At 48.6% G+C, this 12,126-nt stretch overlaps 1 long non-coding RNA gene across 2 annotated transcripts in view; it reads right to left on the reverse strand.

Moving 5' to 3' along the window:
• LOC131499573 (uncharacterized) overlaps positions 1 to 12,126 on the reverse strand; it is an 815,236-nt gene that overhangs the window by 265,934 nt on the left and 537,176 nt on the right. For both annotated transcript variants that reach the window (XR_009255960.1, XR_009255961.1), the window contains one exon: positions 7,779 to 7,879. This is a non-coding gene — a long non-coding RNA (uncharacterized LOC131499573). The remainder of the gene's footprint in view (positions 1 to 7,778; positions 7,880 to 12,126) is intronic.

Below are 12,126 nucleotides of genomic sequence, written 5' to 3' on the forward strand. Positions count from 1 at the left end.
AGGGCTCGAATTCACCAACCACAAGATCACGACCTGAGCCAAAATCAAGAGTCAGATGCTTAACTGACTGAGCCACCCAGGAGCCCCTTGAGCCCTCACATCTTAGCTACTTACTTCTTTAGCCTCCCTATTCTCCAGAAAGCCAGGCCTGTCTAGGAGCAGGGGGGCTCTTCATCCACATGGCCAGGCTGAGAGAGGCCAGGCTCAGAGGGTTAGGGACAAGTAGTCAGGCCCAGAGGGGGCAGTTCTCCATCAGGGCCAGGCCTGGGCCACCAGCTGATGGAGTGCTTAGCAATGGAGGGTGAGACAGGCCAGAGTGGGGGCGGGGGGTGGTGTGTGGGGGCAGCAGCTGGGCTCTGTCTGGAGAGGCCCAGCCATGCAAGAGAAGACACCAGTGGGGTGGGGGCAGGAGCCAGTGCTGGCAGCAGAGGGAGGGAGAGAGCTGCATACGTGTAGAAGGAGAGAGAGCGAGCCAAGAAAAGGAAACGGGGTGGGGGCAGGTGGGAGCGGAATAAGCAGCGGCAGGCAGAGTGGAACGGCAGAGCACATGGCATCACAAGGGACGAAAGAACCCAAGGGAAGCATGTCAGAGCGGCAGACAAAGATTTGAAGACAACCAGAGGCAAAGACAAAAGACAATGACAAGAGCTAGGAAGGCTGGCTGGAGAAAGCCAATCCGGGTCTCCAGACCTGCAGGCCAGGGCCCGGGGCCTCCTGTTCCCACCTGGGCCACGGCTCTGTTCCACTGCCTCCCCCGGAGGGTATGGCTCTCCTGTGGCATTATGAGTCCCGTGTCTGGTGTGCTAGGTGGTGGGACGGCAGGAAGAAGGAGGGGTGAGGGAAGGAGAGGTGGGGCTCCAGCTCTCTGCACCTCAGACAACAACCCACCCCTGGAGGCTGGTGAGGGCGGGCCGCCCGGCCCTCTGTTCACCCTTGTCTGGCCTTGAACACTGACTGGCTGGCAGGGCTCTCCATGTGAGGGTCACCTTGTCCCTGACCTAAAGCCAGCACACGGCATGTACTGCTCAGATCCTCCGTGGAGCCCAAGGACTCCCTGACCCCAGTCCTGGGCGGGCGACAAGGCCAAGTTCCTTCACTTCTCTGAGACTGTTTCCCCTCCATTCAATGGAATACTGAGTAATCACCCACAAACTGTGTCTATTCCTAAGAACGGTAGCAAACGCGGGCTTTCCCTGTTCCTACGGCTCAGCCCATCCTTCCTGCTGACAAGCTGACCCTCCCTTGGTCATTGGGCAGAACATCTCTTCCTGTCTGTGGTCTTCCCCGAAGAGAGCACAGCACTGTCCCAAATAAGGCGGCTAGTCTTACTTATTTTTCATCTTCCAAATTACTCTTCCCCCTAAGCCAGGGAAAGCGTGTCATTACCCTCTCTTCTACTTAACCTATAGATATCTATACGGTTTTCTCCAGAGCCTGCTGCAAAAGCCCTGTTTCAATTAACTTAAAATTCTTTCTTAATGAGGAGCATGAGATAATAGACATGTAAATTTGGAAGGGGCCTTGGAGATCTCCTAATCCAACCAGAAAATTCTACAGTCCAGGACACCAGGCCCTGAGAGCAGCTCTAAACGTACCAAGTCACTCAAATTAACTGAGGCGTGCAGACTTAACTCCATTTGCCCTATTCCCAGGCCAGGGCTCTTTGTAAAAAAAAAAAAAAAAAAAAACCCACCTTTCATTTGTTTGTCTATTAATTCAGTTATTAAGCAGTGTTTGGTCATGCAATGTACATCTGTTGGTTTGGACTTCCCAAGGATCCTTCCCTTTTCCTGGTGCCCCCGGTTCCTTTCTGTTGGATGACTGCCCTTGCCCTTGGTCCCATGGGCTTGGGGGAACTGGCCTCCATACTTCTCACTCCACTACATACTGCTGGGGCAGCAGGAGTTAAGAGTCTGGCATGTACTATCCACTCTCCCCCATGCGATCCAGGGGTAGAAATGGGACCCAAGCACGCCAGCCAGCCCTCCTGGAGACTAACAGATGGATCTCAGGGGAGGAAGGGCCCTGCATCCCACCCAGCGTGTCCCCACGGAATGCTAACCCATGAGGGCATGACTCTGCTTCAGGCTTGTCTCCTTCCATCTTCCCAACCCACAGAGACAGACAGCCTGCCTGCAGAGAGAAGCCAACGCACAGATGTCGGTGGCACCACACAATCAGAAGAAAGTGGGGGCCTAGCAGCACCGTGAGTGCCGTGGACCCCCCCCCCTTGGTTCCTCAAGGAGCCCCATCTTCTGAGGAAGACAGCCACCAAAAATCACCCATGACGAAAGCCATACAAATACAAATGATATCCGTCTTTCATGCTGATGCAAACTTGATCTCCTTCAATCCACAAAACACTTCCACGAAACAAATATCATTAAGTGCATTTGGTGAAGTAAGGAAGGCTTTGAGAGGTTAAACGTCTTGCCCTAAATCTTAAGTCCAAGACGGGAGTCCAGACTGACTTCAAAGCCAGAATGTTTCCCTTGTCCACACTTGCTTAGCTGTGATGGGGAGAAGGAAGAGGGTGGTGAGCCCAGAGGGAGCCTGGGACAGGAAGGAGGAAGTGAAGGATGCCTTCATTATGAATATGGACAGGGAATTACATCTTGAAGGAAAAGCCAAAGTGGATGTGGCCCCTGAACAGGGAGGGGAATGCCTTCAAAGGATAAGCCTACAGGTTGTAACTGACATGCACATCCTGTTTTATCATTTCCATTCCAAACTGCAAAGAGGCTTCTCCATGTTCAGACAGTGGTAATGATCAAAACTGTGTAGAAGTTACTTTTCAAAGAGACCCTCCCCACCTCTCTCTCTCTCTCTCTCTTTCTCTCTCTCTCTCTCTCTCTCTGCCTGTCTGCAATTCCTGCCAAAGGCACTGGAAGTTTGCAGTCTGAATTCCAGGGTGATCTGAGGTGACAGGAAGGCCCAGGCAGGCATGTATCTGTATTCCAGAGAGCCTTGCTGCAGCATTACTTAAAAGGCGTTCTGCAACCTTTTGCTGCTGCTTTCTTTAAAGGCTTGAGCAATTTCGATATTTTGGTTCAGTGTCACTATAGAAAAGCTTTACAATTCTAGCTCGGGAATTGGAAGATATATTTGTAATAAGAATTGCTAACCACTGTCAGCTGGCAGGCCCGTGTCCATGCATGAAAATGATGCCATTAGCTTTCACAAGGGTGGGCGAAACGTAAAGATCATGGATCATATAAGAGACTGAAGAGGAAAAAAACCCCTCCACGCTCCGGGGATTTCTGGACGTCAGGGTGATAGGGCTAACATGCATGCATTTAGCCCCTTGATGAGGTAGAAAGCTCGATACTACTTGTCTCTGCAAATACTCATTTTTTCCCTGTATTTTATCTAACTGCTTTCTCCTATAATGTTGATGAATCACACAATTGCATTTTAATGAGGCAATTGCAAAATCTGAGAGACAGTGAGGGGGAAGGAGAAGAGAAGAGCCAAGGGAGACGGGAGCCATCCCTGAGCACACAGGTCCCCACAGATCTGCGTAGGTCCAGGGCATGGAAGTGACACCCCGTGTGTCCCCGGCAGGAGAGCTGGCTCACCCACTGCATGAGCATGAAAGGGTTGCTCTGAACCAGGCAGGCTGGGTTTCAATTCTTGCTAAGCCATGTGCAGGCCATGCGGCCTTTGGCAGATTGCACATATTCCCATTTCTGGTAGAATGTACTCCCTTGCAAATGGAGAGGGCATGGCTGTCTCTTGGCCATGTCCCGGGTGCTAGCGAATGCAAGCGTCAACCATTCTTGCATTCTTGAAGAGGACAAGTAACAACCCAACAGCACTGTTGGTGGGATGTTGGCGGGACGTCCCAATTGGTGGAACGAGGACAGTAACAACCCAACAGCACTGGCCTGGGAGAAGATCATATGGAATCATGTGGCCGAAGGGCCAGGCACACAGTAGGTGCTTTATTAATGCCTGTTCCTTTCATTCCTTACTCTCATTTATTGATCACTTTGATGAAGACAGGAGCTTATCTTTAACACCATCTCCTAGACAAGGATGAGAGTGAGGGGCAGAGGCTAGAAGACGCATCAAGGACAGAAGCTTACTGGGCACAGTGTGCCCTTAAGTCTGTCTGGCTCAGAGCTGTGTTGGCTTTCCCTTCACCAGCTCTTTGCAAGTCAAAGACAGTAGCCAGGGTCAGAGTTGTGGAAATATGGGTTATCCTCATTATGAGAAACGTGCAGGTGGCAACAGGAAAGGTGTGGCCTGCTCCTTGACCCCACCTGTGGAGTACAGGAGAGGACAAGAGAGGTGTGTGGATGGAGAGTGGAGTGTGGGGGACAGGGGAGGGAACCAGACCCGAGGCCTCAGCAGAGACAGGAGAAGGAGGCCTGGGCAGTGCCACAAGCAGGACCTCACTTCGGCCTACCCTGTTCTGGGGACATGGGGGCAGGTCACACCGCTCTGTCCCCACTCAGAACCTACACCTGACGGATCAGGCTGGTGGTCCCTGTCCCCTTTCAGCACTGCCTTTGTGGATTACAAGTGGTCCCCTGGGCTGACTTCATTGCAATTCACCTTGTAAACGATTCTTTATTTTTGAAAAATAATTTCTTATTTAGGATTAAGAATATGGATTTGGAGACTCATCATAAAATAAAATGAACCCATAAATTTAAAAATAATTAACATTTGAAAGGTATTTTATGGTTTACGAAGCACTTTTCTCATATAATAGCTCACGTGATACCCTTAAAAGGTTCCCTTTAAATCTGTACGGGCAGGTGAGAAGAAAAATGACACCCCCGAAAGTCAGCAATGGGTCTCAGCTTTCACAGCTGTTTTTGGCGGGTCTGAAGTTTAAGCCCAAACATCATGACCTAAAACCCAGCAGACATCCTACCAGCAAGGATCTCCTAATCAACAAAGGGAGATGATGTGCACCAACCAGGTGCAAGTCTATTTACAGCTGCACTGAGACCTCACAATGACCCCACAATGCAATATTCCTCGAGTGTCGTCCTCAGGGCACCCACATGGCACCCCAGTTTCCCCAGGAGCTTGTTGTGATATAACCATCAGAGCCCATCCCAGACCTAGCGATTCAGCATCTCTCGGGACAGGGCTGAGGATCTGCATCTTATTTGATGAGCTTCCCAGGGATTCTCATTGGAGAACCACTTTAGTAAGATCAGTGTGTATTGTCTCTGGTTATCCAGAATCGTGTCAAGTCCATGGAGTGTTAGATTGTGGGTCCAGTCTCTACTCTTCATGACACCTAAAGCCTGGGGCCTACCAAGAGACTCGTTGGTTAAGTGAGCATGTACAAAGCCCCACCAAAGGGCCAGCCACTGTCGCTGATCACACTGACACACAAAGATGGCATCCAACCACTTCCTTGTTTCACTGGGTAGTTGCTGGAAGAAATAAGCTTAAAAGTTGGGGTTGGGGCAGAAAGAGGGGTCTCAGGGCTGAAGAAATTGTTGGGTCCGGATCTGTTTACAGAAGCAGTGACGGCTATTAGAGATAGCTCTGGAGAAAGTTCTGTTATCTAATCTGCCAATAATCTCTGAGGAGGTGTTATTATTATGCTTCTCCCTCGTTCAGAGCTGGGAACTCAGAGAACAGGAAAGCTGAGTGAGCCCACCGTGAACGGGAGGTGGAATCGAGCTATCTGATTTCAGAGAACACACTCTTGAGCCCAACATTGGAAAAGCCCCCAGTCTCCCTTTGAGCTCATGAAGCAAGCACGCCCCAAACACCAAGTTCATGGGCTTAGTATCTTCTGTTCTTGTGACTGGTTCATTAGCAGTTTCCCATAAAAGCGACAATGTTAATAGCTATAACCTAATACGACAATGTAATAATCATTATAACAGCAATCAACATCGCCAAACACTTTAATGAATCACGGATGACTTTCCATCACCTTAAAGAAAAACACATTTGAGCAGCCATTTCCACAAGAAAACAAGAGACCCATCATGCTTAACCAGCTAATCTGTGGAAACGGGTTATCCTGCTTGGGGGCAGCCCCATGCACGGAGGGTTCTGGTTTCTGGTCAGAGGCAGGGTGCAAGCCAGCCAGCCCTGGACTTGACTGGCAGCTGAGGGTTCTGGGGGTGAGCACAAGATGTGGATTTAGAAGACAGATGGCTCTGTCCTTCCTTCTAGCTCCTTCCTTCCTTCCTTCCTTCCTTCCTTCCTTCCTTCCTTCCTTCCTTCCTTCCTGCCATTCTTCCTTCTGTCCACTATCAGCCAGGGTCCCGTCAGGAGACAGAAGTCAACCCAGTTATGGGAACGGAAACCATTTAACGTTAAGAATTGTTCACTGGGGGGGCGCCTGGGTGGCGCAGTCAGTTAAGCGTCCGACTTCAGCCAGGTCACGATCTCGCGGTCCGTGAGTTCGAGCCCCGCGTCAGGCTCTGGGCTGATGGCTCGGAGCCTGGAGCCTGTTTCCGATTCTGTGTCTCCCTCTCTCTCTGCCCCTCCCCCGTTCATGCTCTGTCTCTCTCTGTCCCAAAAATAAAAAAAAAAAAAAAAAAAAAAAAAAAAAAAAAAAAAAGAATTGTTCACTGGGAATCTAGTTGATAACTAGGCAGCCGAAAGGGTAAGAAAACCCCCGGGCGTCACGGTTCAACCCACTGCAGGAGACAGAGCCACCACTAGGGCTGGGAAGATGAAGACAGTTGGAATTAGGAGGCTCCGGGGACCATGGACAGGGACTCAGGCCCCTGCAGGGGGATGCCCGCAGGCCAGGGCAGGTATCGCCAAGGGGCGCATCGAGACCAGCGCTACAACTGTTGCAAAAACTGCCAAGTGTGGTCAGCTGCTGCCCCCGGGAGGCCCTGCTGCTGCCCGGTGCACAAGCCAGGCTGTGGCAGCACCGCAGGGTCAGGAACCTGAGGGCAGGCCTCGGAGGGAAGAGCCAGGGGGGAGGACAGGAGCCGCTGTATCCCCGCCCCAAAAGTACTTCCACACTGCCTGCTGTCTGGCTCTCTGAAAGAGGAAAGGATTTGGGGCATCAGGGAATTTGGGGTTTCCCATACTTTGCCCACCGTGCCAAGACTCAAACCGCACACGCTATTGTCCTGACACACCCAGCAGTGGCTCTAGGCCAGTGCGTCTGTTATCTCGTTCACCTTTCCTCCAAGTTCCTGGGAATCAGATATCATCATGCCCACTGCAGGGTAAGCAGAATGCCACCCAGGGAAGCTGAGAAGATTCTCCAGAGCCACACAGCTCATCAATCCCAGGCCTGAAAACTTGCAAACAGCGCTCTCCCGGGAGGCCCTATCCCAATTCCACACATTTATTCTGACAGTCCCCAACATTTAGCAGGGATCATAGGACTTCTACTATACGCAGTGCCCTGTATGTGCTAGATACACACAGAGCATAAGGACATGAGACGCGGAACAGTCTGGAAAAAAAAGCATGTGACAGCTGTCAAACGGCAGCTTGATTGCACGCATCAAAACCAAATGCCCTAAAGTCTCTTCCAAGCCGAGGTGAGCTTAAGAGATGCTCTAGGAAAAAAGTCCCATCTTGCCAGATACATTTGGGAAATAGAACCCCTCTTGGAGGGTCATCATGCATGGTGACAGAGCAAAGACTCAGAGGGGGAAAAAAAGGCCTACAGTAAGAAATTTCAAGTGTTTTGCAAGATTATATGAATATGAATCTTGTTTGCCCACACATTTATTAATGTCCCACGGACGGTGTTTTGCCTTGCATGCCTGGCAATGCTTAATTCGAGGGAGGCAGGCTTGCAAGGGGCACGGGTGTGTACTTACCTTGGACCCCCCGTTCAAGGTGGCCTCTGACCTCAGAGGCAGGGAGGTGAGGGTCTGCTGGGGATACAGGAGATCCAGAAGTTCGTGGGGGACACTTGCAGCTGAGGAGAGACAAAATCAGGAGTGTAACTGAGAGCGGATGCCCCAGGACCAGAGATGGGGATACATCACTGCTCGGAAAATGCGCTGATCATCTCAGACCGCAGCTAAAACCTAATGCCCTTTGAAACACTTACTGTGGAGCATCTCAGTCTCTTCCTGTGCAACGTGTATAACAAAGAATTAACACACAGAACATATAAAAAAAAAAAAACATAACAAACCTATAAGAAAAAGACAAACACCCCAATACAGAGTAAGCACAAGAAAGGAAGACAGAAGTTATCAAAAGAAAAAAAAAAAAAAAGAATGGCCCACAAACATAAGAAAATATACTCATTTTGACAGTAATCAGTGGAATGCAAATTAAAACAAGACATCTGTTTGGTGATTTTTTTTTTCCATCAGATTGGGAAAAAATTAGATTTGCTACTACTGAGCATGTTGGTAATACAAAATGGTCGGGCCATTTGGGAGGGCAACCTGGCATTTTCTGTTAAAATTTAAAATGCTCATACTCTGTCTCAGCAATTTCACTTCTTAGCATCTACTATAGATAAATGCACAAGGAGTTGTGAGTCCGTTCACTGCAGCGTTGTTAGTGAGAGCCACAAACCTGAAACAGCCCAAGGTCTCACACCATGCCAACATACAATGCCAAAGGGAGCCAGGTCTGAATATACCGACATATGCATTGAAAAGGTAACACCTCAGTCTGTATAAGATAAAGATGTGCACATTTACACACGCAAAATGATAATGGTATAAAAATTCGAGAAAAGGCCTGGAAGGACACATCTCAATCTGATGCCAGTGGCTGCCTCTGGAGATGGGGGGAGGCCTTGGGGTACAAAGGGCAAAGGAGGCTTCGGCCTCCTTTATCTGTGGTGTCTGAAGTTTTGCAATGACAGTGTGTTTGCGTGTTGCTTACATACTTTTTGAAGAAAAGCAAGTTTATGGGAAATGAAAAACTAGTATATGACATGAAACAAGGACAGACATCTCTTGCAGGGGACACAGAGCAGAGAATAGAAACATCTATCAGTGAATGCAATGACTCTTCTGCTTCCAGCAGCTATCAGTCCATTTAGTACTGATGGCTTCTGCACGTGGGGAGGAAATAGCTTTCCTGGAGCACCTCCTGGGTACCAGACCCAGTGCTCGCCACTCTGTACACACTCGCTCATCTATTGTTACCAAAACCTTATGAGGGCAGCCTCTAGAGAGGAGGAAGTACCCCGGAGGTTGTCTTGACAAAGCCTCGAATGAAATCCAGATGCGCCTGAAGACACATCACAAGGTGTGATGGTTCATCTTATGGGTCAACGCAGCTGGGCTCAGGGATGCCGGGAGTAGGTGAAACGCTATTCCTGGGTGTGTCTGTGAGCTTCCCAAAAGAGATTGGCGTATGAATCAGCAGACTAAGTAAAGAACTCCCCACAGAAGTGGGTGGGCTTCATCCAATCTGCTGAGGGCCTGAGTCAAAGAAATAGGTAGAAGAAGGGAGAATCTACTCTCTGCTTGAACTGGGACATCCCTCTCTTCTTGCCCTCAGACACTGGTGGTCCTCTTTCTCAGGCTTCTGGAGAACTAGATGTCAGACTGTGGGACTTCTCGGCTTCCAAAGTCACATGAGCCAATTCCTATAATCTCCATATACAGTTGACCCTTGAACAGCACAAGGGCCAGAACTGTATAGATCCACTTACAAGTGGATTGTTTTTTGATAAATACAGTACAATAAATCTATTTTCTCTTCCTTATGATTTCCTTAACTTTTTTTCTCCAGCTTACTTTATTGTAAGAATATAGTATGCATATGACATACAAAATATGTGTTAATTGACAATTTATGTTATCAGTAAAGCTTCTGGCTCAACAGTAGGTATTAAAAGTTTGGGGGGAGCCAAAAGTACATGAGGATTCTCGACTGTGCAGCGTGACAGGGCCCCTAATCCCTGTATTGTGCAAAGGGCAACTGTGTGTGTGTGTGTGTGTGTATGGATGGATGTGTATGTAGGTTTATATATGTATTGTGTACATATGTATATATTTCCTACTGGTTCTGTTCCTCTGGAGAACACTGATTCACAGTCTTTCCAAAAACAACCTTTATTATTGAGCTATGTATACATATGTCCATGTATATTTTCCTATAGTCTTTCAATCTCTCTATCTCTATAATCATAAATAGTTGTATTTATACCAGTGGTTCTCAATTAAGGATGATTTTGCCCCTCAGGGGACACTTCGCACTATCTGGAGACATTTTTGATCATCACAACTGAGGGGAGAGGGCTCCTCCTGGCATCTGGTGGGTAGAGGCCAGGGATGCAGTTAAACATTCTACGATGTATAATACAGCTCTCACAACAAAGAATTACCCAGCCCCAAATGTTAAAAGTGCTGAGGTTGAGAAACCGTGGTCTTTACCTATAAGAATTGCTTGAAATCAGACACCCTCAGAAAAGTCTGGCAAGGTCAGCATGAAATGCCCAACTTATATTTAGTCCCTAAACCCAGGTTTGGCCAGTTCCCACGGCCAGATAATATACGGCAATGAAAAACTATTGCTCACTGCCCTCTGGACCAAAGCCAGTCAAGTTCTCTGTGGCTTCCTGTGAAACCAAATAGGAGGGCAGCAGGGTCCAACCCAGTGAAAGATAATGCAGCTGAGGCTGAGGTAAAAGGTCACGGAACAGGTGAAAATAGTCCCTTTGATATTTCTCACCCAGAAAAAAAGCTTATGGAATTCGTAACCAATTAGACCAGAAAAGTACAAAGAATATTAGTAAGTAAACAGAAATGTCCCATTTTATATTTGGATTTTTTTTTTCTTATCAGATGGCATTTCAACTTGAAGATGTGTTTAGATAAATAGGCTTTCAGAGTATTTATCAACTCTCCTTTTGGTGTAAATTCTTCCCGTCTTGTTTTCAAGTCATTTCCAGTAGTGAAAAGGTGCCAGTGATAATTAAAACCTAATTCTATCCCCACAGTCCTTAAAAAAATAAAAAAAGAATATGATCTCCTACAAAGCTCTCAGAAATAATCAAGTCTCCACATCCGCCCATGATAACGTGATTTCAAATGGATAAGGTTTGCAGAAGAACTACCCAGAAATGTAGTGAAATTAATTGCTGTTTTTCACGAAGCAGCTTTAAAATGCAGTAATTAATTGACCTACTGCTGGAGACAGTTTCCTCATAGTTAATAACCACTCTTCCCAGACATGAGAAAGACAGATTGCTTCCATTTGAAAACAGTCTCCACTAAAACCAAATGATGGAAGAGATGGCCACATTTTCTGGTACGTGCACCATAACCAGATGGGGTTTCACGAGCTGCTGTTAGTGTTTTAGCCCAGTGAGGGGAACCCGCATCATTGGTCCTGCAAGACGTGTTTCTGTGATTCCTGAGTCTGAGACACCTGTCAGTCCACTGACTGGTGTGTATCCAGAGGGAGCCTGCTCTTGGAAATCGGTGTCTTGTCCCATGGGAGGCAGCGTGGTGTTGCGGCCAAGCCTTGCTTTTCCTCATCTAATGGGCAGAGCAGAGATGGGAAATGGGTTCCCACCTCTTCCCTCTCACACTGATGATCACTGTGATGTATAAGGGCAATGAAGCTGGGAGGGAGCAGTCAGGTCAAAGTCACAGAACTTCTGCAGATTTCCCCATGCCTCCACTTGTGAGCAACTCTGAACCCCCACCCACACAGTGCTGTACTGCCCTCGCCCTCCTCTCTTCTTCTGGCGTCCTGTGGGGCTGACCTGTTTGGACTGCACCAAGGGACTCACTTGGTTTCTGGCAATCCCTTTGGGTGTGGCCAGCGAGGAGCCCCGCAGGAAAGACTTGGCAGGGGTAGGCGAGTGAGGTCACGGTACCTTTTCTTCTACCATTCACCCCCCTTCTCCGTCCCCCTTGTGCAGATCTGCCTCAGGTTGGCTCCAACTGCCACGGCTCCTGTCTTGGCACCCCTCTTCTTGCCAACCTCTCCTTCCAGATGCTGTCCACCTTCCCTCTCTTTGCCTTTATAGGCCCAGGGTGACAAGGATAACAACCCCTCCCCACACCATTACTAGTCCCGGGGCACTGCACTCCCCCTTGGGGTTTCTGTACACCCAGGCACATGCTTATAAAGAAGGCCTCTATCAAACCCCCCTCCAGATGCACGACTTGAGTATGCTCTCCTTTCCTGCTCTGGACTGACCTTCTCATGTCTCTCTCAACCTGACCTCAGCTGGGGCAT

Source organism: Neofelis nebulosa, chromosome 17, assembly GCF_028018385.1.
Source record: "Neofelis nebulosa isolate mNeoNeb1 chromosome 17, mNeoNeb1.pri, whole genome shotgun sequence".
Classification (NCBI taxonomy): Eukaryota; Metazoa; Chordata; class Mammalia; order Carnivora; family Felidae; genus Neofelis; species Neofelis nebulosa.